Below are 24,113 nucleotides of genomic sequence, written 5' to 3'. Positions count from 1 at the left end.
TCAAAAGTCTTATATTTTAATGGTGATGACAGCTTATAACTAACAAGATTTATTCATGGAAGACCATCAGAGAGAAGAAGGCTTCTCACTGAGGTGGGATTTGAGCTGAGTCTTACAGGAAGCTAGAGAAACCACAAGGCAGGGGGAAGGGGCAGAGCCTTCCAGGTGTGGGCCACTACCAGGAGAAAGGCACAGAGATACTATCTGGCATGGCATGTTCAAGGAATTACAAGTAGGCCAGTATTGCTGGGTCATAGGTGCATGGTAGGCAATAAGGTATGAAAGGAGGAAAGGACCAGGTTGTGAAGAGTTTTAAATATCAAACAGAGGAGTTTGTATTTCATGCTGGAAGTAAATGGGCACAATTGGAGTTTGTTAGGCAGTAGTTGATATAATTAGACCTGGGTTTTAGGAGAATCACCTTGACAGCTGAGTGGAGAGACGAGGGGTTGAAGTGGGTAGGATGAGATTTGAGGCAAGGAGACCAGTGATAAGACCTTGTCTAGGTGAGAAATGATGAGGACATGAATGCAGATTATGGCTGTATGACTGGAGAAAAGGTTGTATGAGCGGAATCTTATCTGTCTATCCATACACTATATCCACATATGTGTATATGTATAGTGTTATATTCAAAATATGCATGTGTAGATATATATATAATTTGCATGTCTATGTATGTGGTAGATATTAATATATACTATGTGTGCATTATATTATGTGTTCATATTATATTTGTGATATATACCATATGCATAATGTGTATATACATACCTATACCATACAACACATCTAGAGTTTTATGTATATATATTCATATGTTTATATATACACATATGTGTGAGATGTGTGTATATTTATACTTTTATATACTATATGTATGTATAATACTGTGAAGGTAGAAGCAACCACATTTGGCAATTAATCAATTGATTAGATATGTTTGGTGAGTAAGAGTAAGAAATTGAGATTGACAATGAGGCTGTGTCATAATGAAAGTAAAATATTAAATGCAATATTAAAAGAAAAATTGTTGTGGTTGCCATTTATAAAATTAACTCTTAAATCACGAGTCTGTTAGTAGCTCTTAACAATTAAGTTTTAATCAAAATGGAGATAAAGTAAAAAGAGGGAAATGTAGGAAGGAGACAGAAAATATCAACTAGCTAAAATACCCTAAGCCAAGTCAGGAAGCCTAAATCCAAAGCCTGCCAAGCTGCCGAAACCTACAAAAGCCCCGTGAGCTCCCAGCAGGCACCAGAGCTCCCACTCCCAGCTGTGTTCCACTGAAGCACCAACCCCAGGAGAGCACTCCGCATCCCCCACCACACCTTTTTCTTACTGTCCCCCTCCATCATGCAACATAAGCACTCAAAATGGGATGCGGAGTAGGATATGCTTGGGGAGTGGATTCTATCTACACAGCTGTGAACCTGGGTGATTGGAAAGATGGTGGTACCCTCAATGGTAACACTGAAGTTGGGACAAGGGAAAGAGTTTGAGGAGAAAGATCATGAGTTCTCTTTTGAATATGTTGAGTTTGAGATGCCAGCAGACTTTCCCATTTGAGGCGACAAAAAAACAGTTGGTGATGGGACACTAGCTCAGAACAAAGGCAAGGGCTGGAAGGATAAATCTATGAAGTTTTCATCATGGACTCTCTGAGTTAAAGAGTATGTACCTCCAGCAGATTTCTAACTTGGTTTAGAAGCTCCTCGTATCTCTTTTTGGTTTCCTGACACAGGGGTTACAGCATGACTTCCCTACGAGATTGGGCAATGGGAGATAACTTCACAAAACCTTTGCTTCATTTCTCTATTGAAGTTGCTGCTGCAGCAAGCTTTTTAAAAAGTCAGTAACTTGCTAGAAGTATTAGTTCTTAGCATTAGGAGGGGAAAACAAGTATACGTATTTATATACTATATAGTACACATCTTATGTGTATATAGACAGAGACAGAAAGAATATGAATATAGCTGCTTCAGAATAGTGATTGTTTTATATAAATACATAAAAATAATGTGTGTATTTACATGTGTTTGTGTATATTACATATATATTCACACACAAATAATTGTTCAGTTGCTTCAGTTGTGCCTGACTCTTCATGACTCCATTTGTGATTTTCTTGGAAAAGAAACTGGAGCAATTTGCCATTTCCTTCTCCAACACATTTTATAGATGAGGAAACGGAGGCAAACAGGGCTAAGTGACTTGCCCACAGTCACACAGCCAAGAAGTTTCTGAGATGAATTTAAACTCAGGTCTTCTTAGCTCCAGGCTTGGCATTCCATCCACTGCACCACTTAGCTGCCCCTACATGTCCCTAAAATATTTGAAGACCTCAATTCCTATGAATTCTAATATGCCATTGTGTTTAACAGAAATCTGGTGATGTGGGTTAGTTGTTCTGAGAGAAAAGTCCTTTTATCCCTTCCCAGCAGCAGTTCCTTAGAAACCTTGCTGAGAATATTCCTCCAGATAGATTTCTTTATTGGATTCCTTGGGGCCAATAGCATGATAAACAAGCCCATCATCCCTGATTTTGTTTTACCCACAACATGTCAGAGTGATCATTGCATTAATTTTATAGAATTCTCCGGATCTTTACTTCCATTTTCCTCTTCATTCTTTCCTTCTGTATTTGTTTGCCCCTTCTGCTTATAGATGTGGCTATTCAGATCTTCCTTATCATAAAAAATGATTAGAATAAAATCTTTCCCTTCTATTGTCATATTGTCACTGATGGAGACTTCACTAACTAAACTTCTACACTCATTGCCTCTACTTTCTCACTGCTTCTCAAATCCCTGTAGTCTGCCTACTGTCTTTATCTCTGAACTGAAATGTATCCCAGAGTCCCCTGAGACTTCTCAGTTACCAAATTTGAAATCTTCTTCTCAATTCCCATCTTTCTTGAACTTTCTGTAGCATTTGATGATGGAGACTAGCCCATCCTTTCTTACATTACCTTCTTGTGATATTGCTATCTTCCTAGTTTATTCCCACTATTCTAATGACTACATTTTTAGTCATTTGTTCATTTTTCTCTCTTAGATTGTACGTTACAGATGGTTCTATCATTTGGCAGAGGAAGGTTCTATCCTGGGTGTTCCTTTCAGTGATGAAATCATTCATCTTTTCCTCCCTCCTTCCTCTACTCCCAATAATCACTTGGACCGTAGAATTTTGTTGATGAATTTCACTTTAATTTTTATCTACTCTTGACTTATGACTGTTTTTTGGACAATGTGATTGTTTGATTTAATGCCATATTTTTAAATGCCAGTATGTTACCTTATTTTTAAATACGTAAGTGAAATTTGGTTCCTAAATTATATGCATACATATCCTTCCATGAAGAAGAAGAGTAACACTTGATGTTCAGTTATTTCAAACACAGGCAGACCTCAACTTATATTCCTGAGGCCTGACATACATACATGATGAACAAGTAGTAGGGTAGGAACAGAGAAGAATTGGTAAAGTTTCTCCTATCTTTCTCTTCTCCTTTCCCATTCACTTCCTTGTGGTAGAGAAGGAAGCCTTTGAAACTTTTAAGGAAATATTTATTTCTCATTTGTGATTATGGGAGGCAGCATAGTTTAAAGGTTTGGAATCAGACAACTTAATAGAGCAGGGGTCGGCAACCTTTTTGGCTGTGAGAGCCATAAACACCACTTTTTTTTTAAACCCTTACTTTTTGTCTTGGAGTCAATACTGTGTATTGACTCCAAGGCAGAAGAGTGGTAAGGGTAGGCAATGGGGGTCAAGTGACTTGCCCAGGGTCACACAGCTGGGAAGTGTCTGAGGCCAGATTTGAACCTAGGACCTCCCATCTCTAGACCTGGCTCTCAATCCACTGAGCTACCCAGATGCCCCCCCACACCACATTTTTTAAAATGTAATTTCATGAGAGCCATACAGTGCTCACAGTGTGCACTCCTGTAGCAGAGCCTGAAAAAAAATTGACTTTATGGCTCCTGCAGAAAGAGCCATACGTTGCCGACCCCTGTAATAGAGCCTTCTAGCTCTAGGCCTCTGGTTTCTTCTCTCTAAAATTGAAGGCAAAGAATAGATGAGAGGAGTCAAACCTACTGTGTGCCGCTCAAACCACATTGAAATGTAACTGGGAAATATTTAATAATATAAATAAAAAAAATTAAAACAGATAATATTACATTTTAAAACCAAGTAGTATACAGCCTGCAAGTATCTTTTTGTCTCTGTGGAGACAAAAAGTGGTTTACCATTTCCTTCTCCAGATGAGGAAACTGAGGCAAACAATGCTAAGTGACTTGCCCAGGGTCACATGGCTAGTAAGTGTCAAAGGCCAGATTTGAACTCAGGAAGAATATTCTTGACTTCATGCCTGGGACTCTATCCACTGAGCCACCTGGCTGTCCAAATTCACAATAGTCCTAGTGGTAATAAAGGTCTGTGCTTAACTAATAGCAAAATTGGGGTGTGTGACAGAAATTAGCTCAAAATGAAAAGATACCAAAGTTTTAAATGTGTATCCATAGGATATCTACCACAAATCAAATTTCTATTTAAAAAATCTCAATCTCCTTAGTTTTTGTATCACCTTCATTTCTAAATATTTTTATACTCCTCTCTTCCCCACAGAACCTACCCCTTATAATAAAAAAGATATAAAAGAAGGGCAGGAAAGAGAATTCTATTAAATTAATCAATAAACTGAATCTGAAAATACATATTATGTTCCATAGCCATCATCTCCCATTTTTGGAAAGAAGGGAAGAGAGGGAGATCCATTTTCTCCCTATCTTTAGGGACTACTCTGATATTACCCAGGATTTTAGCTTTGTTTTCAAATCAGGCATCTTTCAAAGCCGCAGAGTAAATAACACCATTCAATACTAACACTGTCTACTCCAACTAGAAGTGGTTTTAAGATATAGTGTCTCAGAGAGAGCCCAGTAATCAGGACATTCCTGATCCAGTACTGACTTTGCTGATCAAGGCTTGACTGTGAGGTTACACTAATTGTGTGACCTCAGCTTAGTCTCTTCCCCTCATTGGGCCTCAGTTTCCGGATGCAAAATGAAGGGATTGAATGAGATGATATCTGAGAAGATCTTCGCTCACTTTGTAATTCTCCAGGCTGTTGCTTTTTTTGCCCATAGCCCACAGGTTCCCAGAGTATTACATAATTGGTAAATGTGGGTGTGTCTGTTGCAAATTTTGTCAAGTCAGTAGATTTTTCTTTGCTTGTTTTGAAACTGGGCTTACTGTTGATAACTTGGGGCTCCAGCATCTCAGATCTACCCAGAACACAAGACACAGGTCAAGACACCGAAGCCCCAAGCACTCAGGATTACCGTGGATGACAGCAGTGCTCAAAGATTTAAAGCTTAATATCATTCATTGTGTAGAGGGCCTAGGACTCTGAAAGAATGTCCTGAAAAGAAGTTTCATTTCTGCTATAACCCCCATAAAGTTGTAGATTAAAAAAAAACATTCGTGTTTATTTTCTGTCACTCCTGCTCACAGTTTAAAAGAAAAATGAAAACTCTTGTTTCAAATCTGCATCCTCAGTCATTCCGTATTTTAACATTGGACATGTCCAGAAATGTAGGTCAGTTCCTCTATAGTTCTGAGTTCATGACCATGACTTTTGTCAGGAAGTGGGCAGCACATTTCTTCATTGGTCTTGTGGAATTGTGCTTGGTCATTGTAATGAACAGAATTTTAAGTCTTTCGAAGCTGTCTGTATGAAATGTTGTTATCTAAATTTGTTCTCCTAGTTCTGCTCAGTCTGGCTAAGACTTCCTTTTCAGGTTTGTCTATCCTTCACGTTACTTCTTACAGACCAACAGTATCCTGTTACATTCATATAACACAATTTGTTCAATCATTTATCAATCTATGGGGACCCCATAAGTTTCCAGTTCTTTGCTCCTCCTGGAGCAAAGAGCTAGTAGAAATATGTGTGTGTGTGTGTGTGTGTGTGTGTGTGTGTGTGTGTGTGTGTGTACACATATATGTATTATGTATTGCTGTCTATAAAAAGCTTCGCTCTTCTTTGATTTCTTTGGGATAGAGGAATAATAGCGGTATCACTGAGTCAAAGGGTATGCTCAGTTTACTTTTTAGTCCCTCTGTTCTTCTGAAAGCAAGATCAGGATTACAGCCCTTCTTCCCCATTTGTATAGAGTCCCTAGAACTAGACAGAACCTTAATGATCATCTCTGCTGATCTTTACCTACAACATGACCCAGTTTTCCTCATTAACTCCCCAAATAAACACTTCATCAGTACAAAATAGAAGGAGAAAGAAGGAGAACCCAGGAGGGTCAAAAGGAAACTGGAATGACAGGTTGTTTAAAAACAAAAACAACCAAAAAAAGGTGTGGCATTAAGAACCTGCAATGTAACCAGTCTAGGTGAATGGATTCAGATACAGGGAGATGAAGAGAGACAAGCACAATATTTTTTTTATATTCTTTTACCTTGAACTAGAATAGCAACACCTGTGACTAGAGAATGGAATAAGTAGGCTCTGAGTTAGAGTCATGCCTGAGATACTTATTAATTCTGTGACCCCAAACAATTAAGTCATTTGACCCTTTTGGCCTCAGTTTCCTCACCTATAAAATAGGAATAATAATAATAGCACCTAATTCCCAGGGTTGTTGTGAGGATAAAATTGGCTGATATTTGTAAAGCACTTTGTAAACTGTAAAATGATATATAAGTGCTAGTTATTAACATTATACCTTTCTAAATAGAGCTTTAGAATTGGAAGGGATGGTGGAAGTCCCTTACTAGTTTATATGACCATGGGCCAATCACATTGGGCTCAGTTTCCCCATATATAAAACTGGGAATAGTAGAGTGTGCCAATACTTGCTTTATAAGGTGTATGAAGTATTTTACATATAGTAAAATAATGTAAAGTCACAAAGAAGATATGACAGTAATGAAAGGTTTTTGCTTAGTCTGACCCCTTTCAGTTGAAATATAGGAGAAAGAACACTAGGTTTGGGGGTGAGAGAGTTCAGTTCAAATCCCAGCTTCCAAATCTGTTGTATGGTTACACTAATACTTACACAGCCTACCTTGAGGAGTTAAAAGCACTTCAAAAATCTTAAAGCCCAATGTGAATATATTATTCTTTTATAGATGAAGAAACTGGCCCCTGGAGATGTTAAATAACCTGACCAAGGTCCCACAGTTACCTTGTCTGTGGGAAAACCAGGACTAAATCTAGGCATCTGGCCTGTCTCTTCATTGTATCTTCTGCCACACTGGCACATGTAATATTCAAATTCAGTGATTGAATGCCAGAGGCAGGGACAATTTTTAAGGAACAGAAGGCTTCTTTTCAGATTGATTGGTAAATTTATGGTGACCTTTTGCTCTGGTTGCTGTCTAATCAGTGGAAGGTCTTACTTAGCATATTGGTATACATATAAATTTACCTTTCTGTATTTAACACACTCACTACAATTAGGAAGACTATTTCCACTTTTCTGCTTAGGAAAAGGTCTAGAATCAATCCCTGTAGTTGTTTTAGTTCCCAAATGTTAAGGAATTCTTCCCACAAAATCTAAAGGAATTGGTTAGAGCAGTGACAGCAAACCTATGGCACAGATACCAAAGATGGCATGCAGAGTGCTCTCTGTGGGCACACGGCTGCCCCCCCCCCCACCTAGTGTTCCTTACTAAAAAGGCAGAGGGACTTGGATGGAGCTGCTCTCCTCCCTTTCTCAGCTGCACCTGACAATTTTTTTTTAAACCCTTGTACTTTTCGGTGTATTGTCTCATAGGTGGAAGAGTGGTAAGGGTGGGCAATGGGGATCAAGTGACTTGCCCAGGGTCACACAGCTGGGAAGTGGCTGAGGCCGGGTTGACAATTTTTTTTCATATTCCCTCACATCTCTGCCCAGCAGCCCAATGGGAGCACATAGGGGATAAGGTGGGTGGCTCACAGGTGGCAGAGCGAGAGGGGAGCAGAGTGCTCAGACAACTCCCCTCCCCCTTTCTACACTCACTGAGAGGACATTCCTCACTCCCTCCACCCCTCCACCCAGCAGCCCAATGGGAGCACTTTTCCCTCCCCACTGTGGGGTAAGAGAGGGGTGGGACATTCTCAGCATGTAGGGGGCAGGGGTGCAGCACTCAGTGAGGGGGCAGGGCCCTGGTACTCTGCCTCTAAAAGGTTCACCATCACTGGTTTAGAGAAATGAGCCTGGAATGGGCACTGTATCTGAGTTTGAATACCTGGCTTCGGCTTCCAGGACTTACCCTTTTATGACCTCATATGATTTACCTTACTTTTCTAGGTCTTGCTTTCATCATTTGTGAAAGGATGGCCTTGGTCTAATGACCTCTTAAAGTCTCTTCCAGAACAAGATCCTATGAACCTTATCCCTAGGGACTACCCTTCCCCAATATTCTGGCACGTGTTGCCAACCCCACTGCCCATCAGCAACCTATTCCTCCCTAGGACCACTCTTTAAATAGCCCATCCACTAGGACCACCATTCAACAACCCATTCATTAGGACCACCATTCAGCAATCTATAAACTGTGTGTATACGTATATGTAGGCACACATAAACACACACACACTATGTGTATTACAAATGTTTATATTGAATTATAGTCACGATATTCCATTTTATATATTTGCCTGGAGACTTCCAAAGTCATTGGGGAACTACTATTTTTAAAAAATAAAATGAAGCCAAGTTATATAGAATTAGAAGACCGGGGGGGGGGCGCAAACTATAACTGAATTCAGCATTCCTATTCTTTGGGAGAGATATTTTACCAGGGAATGACTTGAAAGACAGTTTTGTTTTTCAGGGTCGATATTAATTATGCTCATTATGTGAAACCTACACATGGGTCATAGTTATAACTTGTCCCAGTCTGTGATAAGGTAAAAAGTTAGTACTTAGTATTAGAACATGTATAGGGTAAGGATAAGAATAACTAATAATAGTAAAAATAAATAAACATGCTAAGTGCTTACAAATACTACTTCATTTGATCCGCACAACCCTAAGAGATAGGTACCATCATTATCCCCATTTTATAGATGAGGAAACTGAGACAAGCAACTTAAATGATTTGCCCAGGATTACACAGCCAGTAAGCATCTGAGACCAGATTTGAACTCAGGGCTTCTTACATTAGGCCTAATACTCTTATCTTCTGTCCCACCTTGCTTCCCTAAATAATAATACCTAAAATTTATACAGCACTTTAATGTTTCTAAATTCTTACATATACTGTCATCTGGTCCTCGCAACAACCCTCTGAAATAGATGCTGCTATGTCCCCATTTTACAGATGAGAAAATAAATTAATCAATAGACAATAGCATTTATATAGCACTTTAAGGTTTACAGAGTATTTTTCAAATATTATCTCATTTTGATAAGTGTTATTATTCCCAGGAAACTGAAGCAAAAGTGTTAAAAACAATTTTCCCAGGATTACAGAGCTAATAAGTGTTTGAGGCAGCATTCAAACTAAGATGTTCCTAATTCCAAACTCAACATTAGCCCTCCCCCTAGCTGTCTAGCAGAGGTCCATCTTCTCCTGGGGCTCTCACTCCCTCACTACTCTGGAATTCCTGTTAATGTGACCATTCCTCATCCTCTCGCTGCATTACTATCATCCTTTCCCTTCCAACTAATTGTGGACAATGAAGAAATGTCACATTAAATCCTTTAAGGGTCTTCCATTTACCACCTGGTACACTGCATTATCAGATTCCATATTTTGGAGAATTGTTAGAATGAAAATTTCAATTCAACACAAGTTATAAATTTAATTCCTAATTCTGAAAGTCAATGAATGAGTAAGAACCCTGGATTGGGAGCCAGAAGTCCCGAGTTCAAATCTCATCTCCAGTTCTTAGCCCCTGGCTAACTTTGGGCAAATCATTGAACCTCTTAGACTCTCAATTTTCTCTTCTGAACAAATGAGGAGATCAGGTTAAATGATCTCTGAACTTGCTTCCAGTGCTGGCTCTATTATACTAACATACCATTATTCTAAGAATTTTTTAACATCTACTGTGTTCTTAAGAATCTTTGAGTGAGAATTAAATAAATCCCATAAGAAATGGTCGTTCCTTGTTTAGTGGCCAATGTTTAGTGCCTCAGCCTTCTCATGTAGAAATATGTGGGAGATATTTGGTTTTATTCATTGGTGATTTAGATGTTCTTGGAATAAGGCATTACCAGAGCATGGGCATATACCAGGTGGAAGCTGAGATGGCTCCAGTTTTGTTCTTTTTGAGCCCTTTTCCATTAAGGTCAGGACGGGAAGAAGATGATGTAGTAGAAGAGATGAAGGTGTGAAGCAGCCTGCCTTAGTGGAAAAAGCATTGGCTTTGGAGTCCACATATCTGGACTGGAGCCCTGGTTCCCCTGCTTCTGACTGTTTGACCTCAGGGAAGTTACCTCCCGTCTCTGGGCCATAGTTTCTTCAACTGTAAAATAAGCGCATTGGATAGATCTTTAAAGGCCATTTCAGTTCTGAATCCTATGATCCTATGAAAAATAGATCTTTTTCATTGGCCAAAGTGAAGGACACTGAAAGTCCTTTTGGAAAGAAATGAAGGCTAAGAAGTTAGGCTGAATATGTCACTGTCAGGAATGGGATTTTTGCGCAGAGCGTTTTCTGATTTCTTTTGAAACTTCATGAGGTGACCCTTAGGGTGGCCAAATTGTCAAGCCCTGTTTTACTAATCAGTGCTACATGGACTCTTATTCATAAAGTCTGGCTTTACTCACTTGAAAATCTCTTCCCCCTTTTTCATATTACTCCCATTCCATGGCCCTGCCACTTTGGAAATGAATTGTGGAGACAAATTATTCACACCTTATTTCTTACACTATTGTCTCTGGCTAGGAACACTCCGCACGGCGAAAAATCTCCCACAAGGGACATCTCTCAATGTGAGTGTTCTGTGCTATTTGTGGAAGAAAACTTTGTGATATTTAGAGCTGTCCAAAAGAAGGATAGACTGTCCCCAGAAGATCCCCCTCTGGGTAGCCATATGCAGGATAAAGTCATAAAGGGGCCCCATATTCAGATAGGATTTGGACTGGAGTCCTCTGAGAACCCTATAGTGAAGAGATTCCCTAATTATGCAGACATCTGATGCTCTGTGGCACTGGAGGGCCACCTGAGTGACCTCTTTAAGGATGATCTCAAAGGCAGATAAATAGTTGGAGGGTAGGAGGGAGGGGGAAGTAGGACGTGAACTCTCAGTTGCTTCTGAGCTTGGAAGTGAACACTGGTCATTTTTTCTTATGTCTGTTCCCACTCAACATAGTTCATTTGATAGATAAAACCAGATAGGATGATTGGTGAAACCTGAGACAACCATTCTAAAGTTTCCTGTTTCATAGACCCTTGACTAGGTTTTATGAATGGGTAGGATTGAAGGGAATAGAGTTAAAAGGTATACAAACATGTCAACACTTTCTTTTTCTGGCGTGCTTCAAGGCTGGCTAAATGAGTGGGGCAGGGCATAGAAAGCACATATGTAGAGACTTGTTCTTTGGGATGATACATTGCTGAGATGGCTGGGACGTTGAGGCGGATGCTGTCTCATGACTTACCTGTGTTCAAAGCAAAATGAGTTGGGAGTTTAGTGAGAGACCAATTCATACCACCTCAATTATTTACTCAGAGTGACGCTGAAAGGCATTTGTGTCTTTTGGAAGTTCTCTTCGTAAATAACAGCCCTGGCAATGAAATAAAACCTCCTTTCTAGACTGGAGGGGGCAGATGCCCAACTCCATTAAAACAGCATTTGAGTAAAAGAAAACTCTGTATTCTGCCAGTGAATGAGAGAACTTCCACTGTGCTTATGAAACCTTACTGTAAAGCTCACTGTCAGCCTTGAAATCTGCAAACTGAAAAGCAAATTGTGCTGGAAGAAAGAAAATGCAGCATAGCCACAAAAATCATTGCCTTTGTGATGTGATTTGGAAATCGACATCTACTTTTTGCCAAATCAAAACAGTATGAATGTATGTTTCTCCTGTTCTTAGAGAGAGAGAAAATACAGCATTCTTTTCCTATATTTTCAATGATTTTACTTACAGTACCATAACAGAGACCTTTCAACCCAATACTTCTACATTAAGAGGGTGACTTTGTTTATTTGGTAAGCCTCCTAAAATGGTATTTATATTATTGGTCAGAAGTCAAGGTTTGACTTTGAGGAAGCTGTCTGTGTAGCTCAGTGGATCGATAGCCAGGCCTAGAGATGGGAAATCCCAGGTCAAATCTGGCCTCAGACACTTCCTGGTTGTGTGATCCTGGGCAAGTCACTTAACCCCATTACCTAGCCCTTATTGCTCTTCTGCTTTGAAACCAATATGAAGTATTGATTCTAAGATGGAAGATAAGGTTTTTTTTTAACATCAAGGTTTTTTTCATTGGTGACCATTATTATTATTATTATAGAAATATAGAAACTATACTATACTACTTACTATAGAAGTAGCTCCCATTATTATTAATTAGTAATAGAAATAGCTCCCATTTCTATGACATTACTATTAATTATTAATTAATAGAAAATATTATTAATATTATTATTATTAATAGAAATAGCTCCCTTTCTATGGCATTTTGAGGTTTAAAACAAGAGCACTGCTATTCTTCTTGTTCCCATTTTAGAGATGATGAAACTGAACATCGGAGAGGTATCCAGGTTCAAACACTTAATATCATAAGCAGGATTCAGAACCATGTTCCCTAACTCCAAATCCAGTGTTCTTTCTACTATTCTATTTATCCATTTACACATGTGGTACAATATTTATTCACTTACATGTATGATACAATGCTTATTTATTCATTTCCATGTATGATGCAATAGCCAGCAGATGGGAATCTATATTTAGTTAAGGTACCCTTACAGTTGACCTAACAAATTGTGCAAGTTTTCACTTGTCCAATGATTGTTACCCCACACTTATAAACAAAGACACTGGAGTCCTTTTAGATGCTGCTCAAAATATTTTTTTTAATTCAAAGATATTTTATTTTCCCAATTATATGTGATAATAATTTTCAACATGCATTTTCCAAAATTAGAAGATCTAAGCCATCTCCCTCCCCCCACTCAGAGATAGATTTCATCTGGGCCATACATGTATTATCATGCAAAACACACTTCCATCTTGGCCATTGTTGTAAGAGCTCACTCATGCAAAATCAAGCCTCCCAAATAAAACTGCAAATACACTGATGTGAAAGATAGCATACTCTGATCCACATTCATCCAACTCTAGCGGTTCTTTCTCTGGAGGTGGATAGCATTCCCCATCAAAAGTCCTTCAGATCGTTGTCCCAGATTGTTGCATTGATCAGAATAGCCAAGACTTTCACAGTTGATCAGCATACAATATTGCTGTTATTGTTAACTTGGAAAAAACACAGAACTACCAAAGTAGTCAGAAAAACCAAGTGTTTGACCAGGAAAGAGATAATGTTCAATATTTGGCCGCCACACAGAGTCAAGCTCCTAAAAACCACACAATGCCAAGGGCTCTAGGACTCTGGGAACTGTATGTCTGGGAGAATGCACGGTGCCAGATGACTCTCCGAAGAGTGACAGAACTTAAAGGTCTTTTATATCCTCTGGAGAACTTGGTAGAGCAAGCATGCATAGACAAGCTGCAAGCAAGCTGCAGCCAGCAACTGGGGTATCAGGGAGCGATCAACTATAACCATTACAAAGGAAAGGGTCAAACCAAGACCTGGGCCTCCTAATACTATGGGAAAAGCTGCTAAGACAAATAAGTGTACTCAACATTTGACTGTATCTACCAGTCCCACCCAAACTGGGGTCAACAAACACTTCAAGGTCTATCATTCAGTCCAAAATAGGTGTGTCTAGAACTTTCTTAGGAGTGAGTTTTCAAGGGGCAGGGGCAAACTTGAAACTTGCAGGAAACCCAGTCGACACTATGTACAATGTTCTCCTGGTTCTGCTTATTTCACTCTGCATCAGTTCATGTCCATCTTTCCAGCTTCTTTTTTCTGAAATCATCCTATTTATCATTTCTTAGAGTTCAAAATATTTTTTAAACCCGAGGAAAAGATCTTTTCCTTAAATATCTAAGGTTAATAACTCTTTATATTTCTCAGAGGCTTTAAGCTTAGTATGACAGTGTTTTACTCGCAATAATCCTGTGAGGTTGATATGATGTGTTTATTGCACCCATTTTCATAGGTTTTATGAGATTGAAATCAAGATTGACATGCCCCCTGCCCCATAACCCCCCAGAACCCAGAAAGGCTAAATGATTTGCTGAAAATCATATTGGGACTCAAATCTAGTTCCTCTTAACTCCAAATCCAAAATTCTGTAAGTTATTCTAAAATCTGAGTCAAGCATGCCATGTGACTTGACTGTGATTCTATATACCAAACAAATGTTGGATCTAAAACCAAAACTCCTTGGGATCAGGGATCTATATCTGGAAGGGACCTGAGATATCATCTAGCCCAACCCCCTCATTTTACTTGTAGGCAAACTGAAATCCCAAAGGTTAAGTGATGTGCCCAAAGTCATGCAGGTAATATGTACCAAAGGCAGAATTTGAGCCTGGGTCCTCTGACTCTAGCAACAGTGCTCTTTCCATTATACCACACTCTGTGGCATGCTGAATGCTAATCTTCTGGTTCTAAGACCAGTTTACCTTCTGCTCTACTGATTTGCCTCATAATTTGGCCTTCCTTCTAAAAGTCAGCAGCCCTACTTGTAGAAGATATGAATTAATTACCCTTCGTGGGGACAATTGGGTGCAGGGGTCCAACTCCGAGTTTAGAAGAAAGCTTTCTCTGGCCATGAAGAAGCAATCGAGGACTTTGGGAGTGCTGGAGTTTGCAGGATAGCACCACTGTCAGTGACAGCATCTGTCCCAGCTGTGGGAACCTTCCTTTGTAGAACTAGCTAGCGTCATTTGGTGGGGAGGAGAGATTTTAGTAAACACTGTGTAGGAGGAGGAATGAAATGGGTAGAGAATGAGGTTAAGAAATGGGTGTGTGAAAAGCAAGGGTTGAGTGAGGCCAGAGTGCCTCAGAGCAACATTCCAACTCCCACCTTTTTCTAACAGGTGGTCGGGTCTCCAGGCACCTACCCAAAGAGCCCGTGCCCTAAGCCCACTGAACCAAAGTGCTCCCTTTGCCCTGGGAGCAGACTAGGGAGGCAAAAACCCCAAGACACAGAGTAACTGAGAAGAGATGACATCAGAGCCCTACCTCCATGCTATTAGGAGCCTGGTGTCAGCGTGGTGGCTTTAGGATGTGTGGGAAGCTAAGAATTGTTGGAGCCATCACTCCCCACTCTCCTTAGCCCTCTAGGGCTGAGTTGAAGAGATTGGACAGTGTACAAAAGTCCCTTTCAAAAGATAATTTCTCCCCCATTGCATATCTTAAAATCTAGATTTGGGTCTCAACACTTTTTTTGAGCTTATTTCCCACCCAGGCCATCTTCCCAAAAGTCCTGCAGATTTGGTACCAGAGTTAGGACACAGAAGGATAGCAAGCTCTGTTTAGATTTTAGCAAAGACCAAAGTTAAGCAGTGTAGTCCTTGATTTGATAGAAGATTATAGAACCCAGGGCAGCTAGCTGGCTCAGTAGATTGAGAGCCAGGTCTAGAGACGGGAGGTCCTAGATTCAAATCTGGCCTCAAACACTACCTAGTTGTGTGACTCTGAGCAAGCCACTTAATCCAAATGCCTGACCTTACCACCCTTCTGCACTAGAACCAAAACACCAGTATTGTTTCTAAGACTGAAGGAAAGGGTTTTAAAAAAAGATTATAGAATCATCTATTTAGAGCTACAAGGAATTTTAGAGATCACATAGTTGAAGTACCATTTTACAGATGAAGAACTGGGATAATAGAGAAGAGCTGACTTGCTTGAGCTCTTACATGTAATAAGTAGAAGAATCAAACTTCGAACCTAGGTCTTCTGATTCTAAATCTGGCATGTGCAGTGTCTTACACTATTAACAAGTAAATATATGACCACTGTCCTATCCATGTGACCAGCCATGGCCTCAAATGGGGCCTGAGATTAATACCTGTGAGCTGTGTCTCACGGTATCATTTTCCTAATTTATTAACTAGTTTTTTTATTCTTTATTCATTTAATTTATTATTTACTGTATTTTTATTTATTATCTAATTTAGTTAATTTATTAATTGGTGAATAGTCTTGGCATCTCATTTTTACTAGGACACTGACAAGCTGAAGCATGGCCCTGTACATTTTATGGGTACTTGTTGCCTTCTCCATGGTTCCCTTTTTTTAGATATGATTAAATTGCCTTACCCAGAGAATACAGAACTCTGGCTCCCAGTGTCAGACTCCTGAGGCTCATAGTAGTGATTGAGGACCTCCTGTTTGCCAAAAGTAGACCTAAAAAGACTATTTGAGGAGTCTGCTGCCTACTCGTAACCTACATCCAAGATGAGACTGAGAACCTGCAGAGACTCATGAAACCCACAGACCCACTTCTGTTCATCCATGTGGGAATTCCTGATCCAGCCAAAAGAAACCAGGAAGGCATCACAGGTGATGTTTTTTTCTTCCTCCAGTTGAAGGTCATGACTTTGGAAAAGGAAAATGGGAAGGATGTGGGAAATAAACAGCTGGCTAAGAAGATGGTGTCCAAGAGCAGAAGTTGGTTTGCTAGATCATAACTTATAATATCAAAATAATGGGATACTGGCAGGGAATATAGACAAGAAAAAACATGTTTGGCAGGAAACTTCCTGACATGGTCTGGAACACTTTAAAATGAAATTTGAGGGAGTGGGAGAAAAAAACTCAGATCAAACTGGTAAACTCAGTGTGATGGGGGACAAGCATTAACATGAAAAGAAAAATAATAGAGAACAACCCCCAGTAATTCTAAGGAGAAAGTAATTGGAAAGAAGTTAAGGAACAATACTTATTTATGGGTTCAGATGACTTCATCTTTGCGGCAAATACAAATAAAAAGTGAATGAGATTCTAAGAAAAGAGGCAAATCTGATCTCATAGGCAGCATCTAGACTAGGGGAGATGGAATAATGTATAAAATATAGGAAGGAAAGTGTCTTATCTTATTCATATGGCATCATAACCAAAAAGTACTCTTATGATCTTGGACTACATTTAGAAGAATACTGTACAGATGTTCATGTAGGATAGTCCTATTGTCCTCTGCTTCAACCAGACCTCATCTGGAATATTGTCATCAGTTCTTGGAATCTCATTCTTAGTATTACATTGACAAGAGGGAGTGTGACCAGAGGGAAAGCAACCAGGATAGTGAGAAAACTGGAAATTGTTACTGAGGACCATTTGAAGGAAGGGGGAGGGAGATGTTTAACATAGAGAGGAGAAGACATAGGGGACAACTGAAGGTGATCTTCAAGCACTTTAAATGGTGTCATGTTAAAAGATTATTAAATTAGGCATAATTTGTCCCAAAGGGAGAAATAAAAATATTGAAAAGACATTGTAGAAAGAGGTATTTAGGGTCAGTGTAAGGAAAAGTCTCCTATCAATTAGTTCTTCTAAAGTGAAATGCAGTACTTCAGAAGACAGTAAATTCCCTGAAAAATTCTTTGTCATTAAACATCTTCAAGTGGAGGATGGATAACTACTTATAAGGAAATCTTTAGAAGGGATACTTATTCAAATAAGCATTGGACGTAGATGGCCCCTAAGGACATAGGAAACATCAAGGAGAAAGAACTGACTCTGGAGTCAAAGGACCAGGTTTCAAATCCATATCTCTCTCTCTCTCTCTCTCTCTCTCTCTCTCTCTCTCTCTCTTTTACCCTGTGTGTGTCTTTCCTTCCTTCTCTCTGTCTGTCTGTCTATCTGCCTGTCTCCCTCCTTTGAACCAGTAATACCATTATTAGATCTATACCCCAAAAAAGATAGAAGGAAAAGGACCTGTTTGTACAAAAAATATTTATAGCAGTTCTTTTTGTGGTGGCAGAGAATTGGTAACTGGGGAGATGCCCATAAGTTGGGGAATGCCTAAACAAGTTGTGGTATGTGATTGTGATGGAATACTATTGTGCTATAAGAAATGAGCAGGATGTTCTCAGAAAAACCTAGGAAGACTTAGATGAGGTGATGCAAAGTGACATGAGCAGAAACTAGGGAACAATATTGTAGCAATATTGTGTGATGATTAACTGTGAATGAATTAACTATTCTCAGTAATATAATGATCAAAGACAATGCTGAAGGACTTATGAAGAAAAATGCCATCCATATCAGAGAAAGAAATGACAGTCTTATTATTATTCTTGGATTTTTTGGGCTGTGTTTCTTTTGCAACATGGATAATATGGAAATGTTTTGCATGACTACACATGTATTATCTATATCAACTTGCTTGCCTTCTCAAGAAGTACAGAGAAGGAGGAAGAAGGGAGAAAATTTGGAACTCGAAAAATTTTTTAATTTAAAATTTTTTTTGTTTACACACAATTGGGGGAAAGTTAAATGTAAAATTCAACAACAATGAATACCAACTACTATATACCTGAAAAGAAAGAGGTCACCAAGCCTTTGCTTCAATACCTTCTACAAGGGGGAACTTACTACCATAAGAGATTCCATTCCATTATTTGATAGCTCTAGTTGTTGTTTGCCCTCTGGGGGCAAACAGAACAAGTCTAACCATCTTTCCACACATCAGCCCTTCAACTAATTAAATATGTTATCACAACTCATCTTCATCTTTCTACTCCCACCCCAAGTCCTCAAATGGCAAGGTTCTTTGCCATTGCAATTATTCCTCTGGATTCTCTCTAGCTCATCAATGTCATTCTTAAACTGAAGTGCCAAGAACTGAACACAATACTCCAGATATAATCAGACAAAGGCATAGTACTAAAGGATCACCATCTCCTTATTCTTAGGAGCCACACTACTCTCAATCCAGCTGAACATCACTTTTTTGGGAGGGGGAAGGGGGTTGCTGTATTACCCAGTTGGTTCCTATTGAGATTCCAGTTCACTAAAAGACCCAGATCTTTTTTTTTTCAGACTGTCCCCATTCTCCCATTTTATGAAGTACATTATCTTAATTTGGAGCTATACCTCAAAAGTCTGTGACTTTTATGCATACACTTTTGTGCATTTGTGCATACCGTTTAACTTAGTAATACTATTAAATAACTTAGTAATGCTACTACTAGATGTACACACTAAAGAAATAAAAGAAAGATGATAAAATAATAAAAGAAGGAAATAAAGAAATAAAAGAAAGAAGAATCCAGATATACAAAAAATTCTGTTGTAGTGAAAATAAAAGAAAAAAGACTTTTCTGTTCAGTTCCTTTACGTCTGTCATACCACTTGACAATGGATTGTAATTTTCCATTAATTCTGGAAGCTTCTTGGCTTGTCCCCCTAGTCTACAGTGACTACATACAGTCACATCCATGCCAAATAAATGTAAAATTGTGGATGAAAAATACATCCAATAGGTGTTATCACTTTGAATTTTTTGGCATGCCACACTTTCTCTGGTGAACATAATGGCTATTTTGATTCTGAGTTTACAAATGGTAAGAAATTGAATTTTCACAATTTTGGAAAAATAAAAGATTGGTTATCCTGAGTTTCAAGAAGTTAAAATTATTGAGAGTCATGCTTCTTTGTTGACTTTGTTAAAAAAATTTTTTTAACTTTCTAGTAACATAGTCAACACTATTGTAGAAAGGATTCCTGAACTGACTTCAAGTTTGACCTATCTATCTGACTTCTAAAGGCCTTCCCAATGGTAATTGTGATAGAGTCAAATGAGAAGTATCTGACTCGTTTACTGCAGTGTGACTTTTTTTTAATCTTTATCTTCCATCTTGGAATCAACAGTGTGTATGGGTTCCAAAACAGAAGAATGATAATGGCTAAGCAATGCAGGTTAAGTGACTTGCCCAGAGTCATACAGCTAGGAAAAGTGTCTGTGGTCATTTATGAAGCCAGGACTTCCTGTCTCTGTGCCTGGCTTTCAGTCCATTGAACCAACTAGGTGCTCTACCCTTGGGTGACAATATAGCTTAACTTCCTAGATCTCAGTTTCCCCATCCATATAATGAAAGGGCTAAACTAGACATCCCCCAAAGTTCCTTCCAAATTTAAAGTTATCCAATGATCCTCTGAGTCTGGCTTCTGCCAGTTTTGTTGGTGCTCAGTATTGCTTTTTGTTCTTTTCTTTGTAAGCTTTTGTTAAAATTGTCAATTACCTAGCAAAATAGTAAAGGGCTTGCAGTTTTTCTCCATCTATAATTTGTCATATGATGAACACAGATCTCATGCAAAGTAAGCATAGTTAATTGGATTTTCCTTTTGAAAGATCCTGGTAAAGAAACTTCAATAGCATCCAACTGGTGAGAACAGCTCTGCTATGGAATAGAGAATGGTGAGATGCTGGAAGTAGAACAGAGATTCTCTAGGTAGGACCTTAAAAATTCTGGGGTGGTGAATGTGTGGCTCTAACAAGCAGGAGAGGTATATCGATGTTCTGGTGGTGTCTAGGTAAGGTTTCTTCTCAAAACCAGGAAAAAAGAAAGGAAAGGGAGAATAGATAAGAATTATTTACTCTGAGTGTGTGTGTGTTGTAACTCCCATTGGAAACTTGCCAGTGCCAAAGCTTGCTGGCTTTGATCTTGCTCCTTCCCTCTTGCCTCCCCCTCCATTATCATCCATCATCACCACTAAAAGACTTCACCTTACAGTATGAAATAGCAAAAGTCAGACAGTTGAGATTGGAGTGGATTAAATATAGAGAATTTTGTCTTCCTGGTTTTTTTTTCCCTTTTTCTTTTCTTTACAATGAGAGGTTTTGGAGTAGTCTGCTGAGTCTCTCACCTGGTTAATTAGACTGGCTTCCAAGAAATTTGAGGATTGTTCCTATGCACCACTATTTGTCAGAAGAAATCACTTACATCTTTAAAGGACTCGTGATTTTTGCTCTCTGTGGACATTCTCTCTGCTGGCATAGATTGAGGCTTCTCTGTGCTTTTGTTAGACCATTCTGCAGGCCAGCGTGGTTTAAACACAGTCACCACCTTGGTGTCCAACCTTCCTGTGATGCACTGCCCCAAATGAAGCAGGGGTGGTCTTCAGATGGCCCTTGCACATAGCCACACAATGCTACCTGGTCCATCCTCAATGGAAAGAATTCTGGATTTGGAGTGAGGACCTTGGGTTCACTCTAGAATTTGCCCTAGCCACTCATGTGACTGTGGGCAATCACTTAACCTCTTTGGGTAGTGATTTATCTGCCAGTGAATGTGAAAGTGGGATAAAAGGGGGCTAAAGGGGCTCCAAAGTCCCTTCTAGCCCTAAAGCTTAGATCCTTTTCAACATAGTAGCTGTCCAGAGTTTGCCCTTTACAAACCCAAGGTTACCTTCAGGTCACATTGAAGCCTCCAAGTGTAAGATACTCTTGAAGAAATGTCTTGATTAGTAAATATTTTTACCTCCCATTCCATCTTCTTTTTAAAAATAGACATAAAGAGGTAATGTGGGTTGTCTTACACAGTAAGATTAAGGTGTGGGCAAGAAGACTATTAAATTGCCACTCACGACTTTTAAATTGCCACTCATCTCATCCATTAGTATTTTTGTGATTTAAAAAGTATTTGTTTGAGTCCACTGGAAAAGCATCATTCTGAAGTGCTCAGCCTTTCTTCTGTCAATGGATAAAATGTCAGATCAAAATCTGGAGAATTGTGGCTCTCCCAAGCTAATTATTACTGTCCTATAAACATGGCCACTTAAATTAACCTCTCTAGGTCCCAGGACGTTTATCTTTTTAATAGTCAGGAAAAATGGCCAAATACACTATTGAACCTCTATAGATATAAAATTGTAGGGAATTTCTGAAGCACAGTTTTGCCATGATGAAAAAACCTTGAAAACGTGAAAACAGTCGAAGTATGAACAATTGTTTTCAGTTGTTGTTGCCTGCACAAACATAGAGCTTTTTCAGCTGCCTAGGTGTCTCCTTCTAAAAGTAAATTCATGTGACCATAAGATTTTATGAAAGAGGCCTTGGAAGTCACCCAATACAACCCCTTCATTTTATAGAAGAAAAAATAGAGGCATTCCCTCTGCATGTCCCCCCATGCCTAGAATGCTTTCTGACCTCCACTCTAATTATTGACCTCTTCATCTTCCTTTAAGTAACAAGAAAATTCCTACCTCCTCCAGGAAGCTTTCCCCAACCTATCTTAATTCCATTGCCTTCCCTCTGTTAATTATTTCCTATATCCGGTATATAGCTTGTTTTTATATATTTGCTTGCACAGTATCTCCCAGATTAGATTGTAAATTCCATAAGGGTAGGAACTATCTTTTGCTTCTTTATCTATCCCCGACACTTAACACAGTGCCTGGCACATAGTAGGCACTTAATAAATATTTACTAAATTGCAATTAAATTAGAGGCTCAAAAGCAGATGTGCTAGGTTTCGAGTTAGACCTGTATTCTAATCTCCACTTACTTCCTATGTATTTAATCTGCAGCAAATCTCTTAACCTTATTGGGTCTCAGTTTTTCCTCCCCATTGGATGAGGGATTGGACTAAATGATCTCTGAGATTCTAATTCTAAATCTGTGACTCGCTGGTCTTATTTGACAATAGCACACTGGTCATTTAGTGGCCAAGCTGGGATTTGAGCCCAGTCTTCTAACTCTGTGTCCAAATACTCTTCCTGCTATAAAGTCAACACCCATTTAGGTATCCTGTGTAGGGCATTGTTGTAAGTGCTGAACAGGATTCAGAGATGAAGGAGACAGTGTCTGCCCTCCAGGAACATACAGGGTAAATGAAGGATAAGACACCGTCACAAATAACGATTCAGATATCATTTAGAAGAGAATAGGCGAATAGAAGAATAGGTCCAAACAAAGTGCCAAGAGAGCTCCCAGGAGAGAAGGAAATATTTGTGGAGGTTTATAGTTCAAAGATAGAATAAAGAGATTTCTTGCGTGTGCACACACACACACACACACACATACATATACACACACAAATACACACAGTCCCTATGGGCAAACTGTACATTTCTTGCTTGCCACTTTACCCTAAGGTTACAATTTTGATTATGAATAAAAGGGGAACCAGACACACAGGTACTGCTAAGCCGTTGCCCTGGGCTTTAACGGGGCCAGTCCCCTGGGACACTGCCAGGCCAGCTCCCCTTCCAAAGGGACAGTGTTCCTAGTTCTCAAAGAATAATTCATCTGCAGTGCAGTTCAAAGCAGGATAGTTGAGGGTGTGCTAATTATTTTCTTTGAAAGCTCTAATTGACAGAGAATAATTTCAAAGTACTGGGTGATCTCCAAGAGGATATGATTCGAGGGGGAAGGGACCCTCTGGTTTGGAGACACAAAAGAAAAGGATTTAGCTCTTTGAAGTCAAACCTTAAAATATTAAAAGGTGAGAGGGGTTTATAGATTTCCATCCTCCGAGATGAATCACTGCCACCAGTTGTTCTCTGGTGAGTAACAAATTATGTTGCAAGGGTAAGGGTAGAAATTAATGGAAGAGGGACCTGGAGAGAGGTTGTCCTCATAAGAATGTGATTCTAGAAAACAGACACCAGGGAAGACAGATTTTTTGATTGAGAAAAAAACTTGTTATTTAGTCAACTAAAAATCAGATGAAATCTGAATCATAATTATGGCAATAAGTCTAAGGTATTATCATCCCATTTGTGTTTTTTCTCCTCTCTGTATCTGAGAGCAGATTCAGGATAAAGTAATAACTTAAAATATATAGTGTGGGGGATAGCTAGGTGGCTCAGTGCATTGAGGCCATCTTTAGATGGGAGGTCCTGGCTTCAAAACTGGCCTCAGATACTTCCTAGCTGTGTGACCCTGGGTAAGTCATTTAACTTTCCTTTCTCCCATTGCCTAGCCCTTACCACTCTTCTGCCTTGGAACCAGTACACAGTGTTGATTCTAATATGGAAGGTCTGGGTTTTTTTAAAAAAGCATATGTGTGTATGTATGTGTGTGTGTATATATATATATATATATAGAGAGAGAGAGAGAGAGAGAGAGA

This window comes from Gracilinanus agilis, chromosome 2 (genome assembly GCF_016433145.1).
Source record: "Gracilinanus agilis isolate LMUSP501 chromosome 2, AgileGrace, whole genome shotgun sequence".
Taxonomy (NCBI): Eukaryota; Metazoa; Chordata; class Mammalia; order Didelphimorphia; family Didelphidae; genus Gracilinanus; species Gracilinanus agilis.
This window is presented reverse-complemented; position numbering follows the sequence as displayed.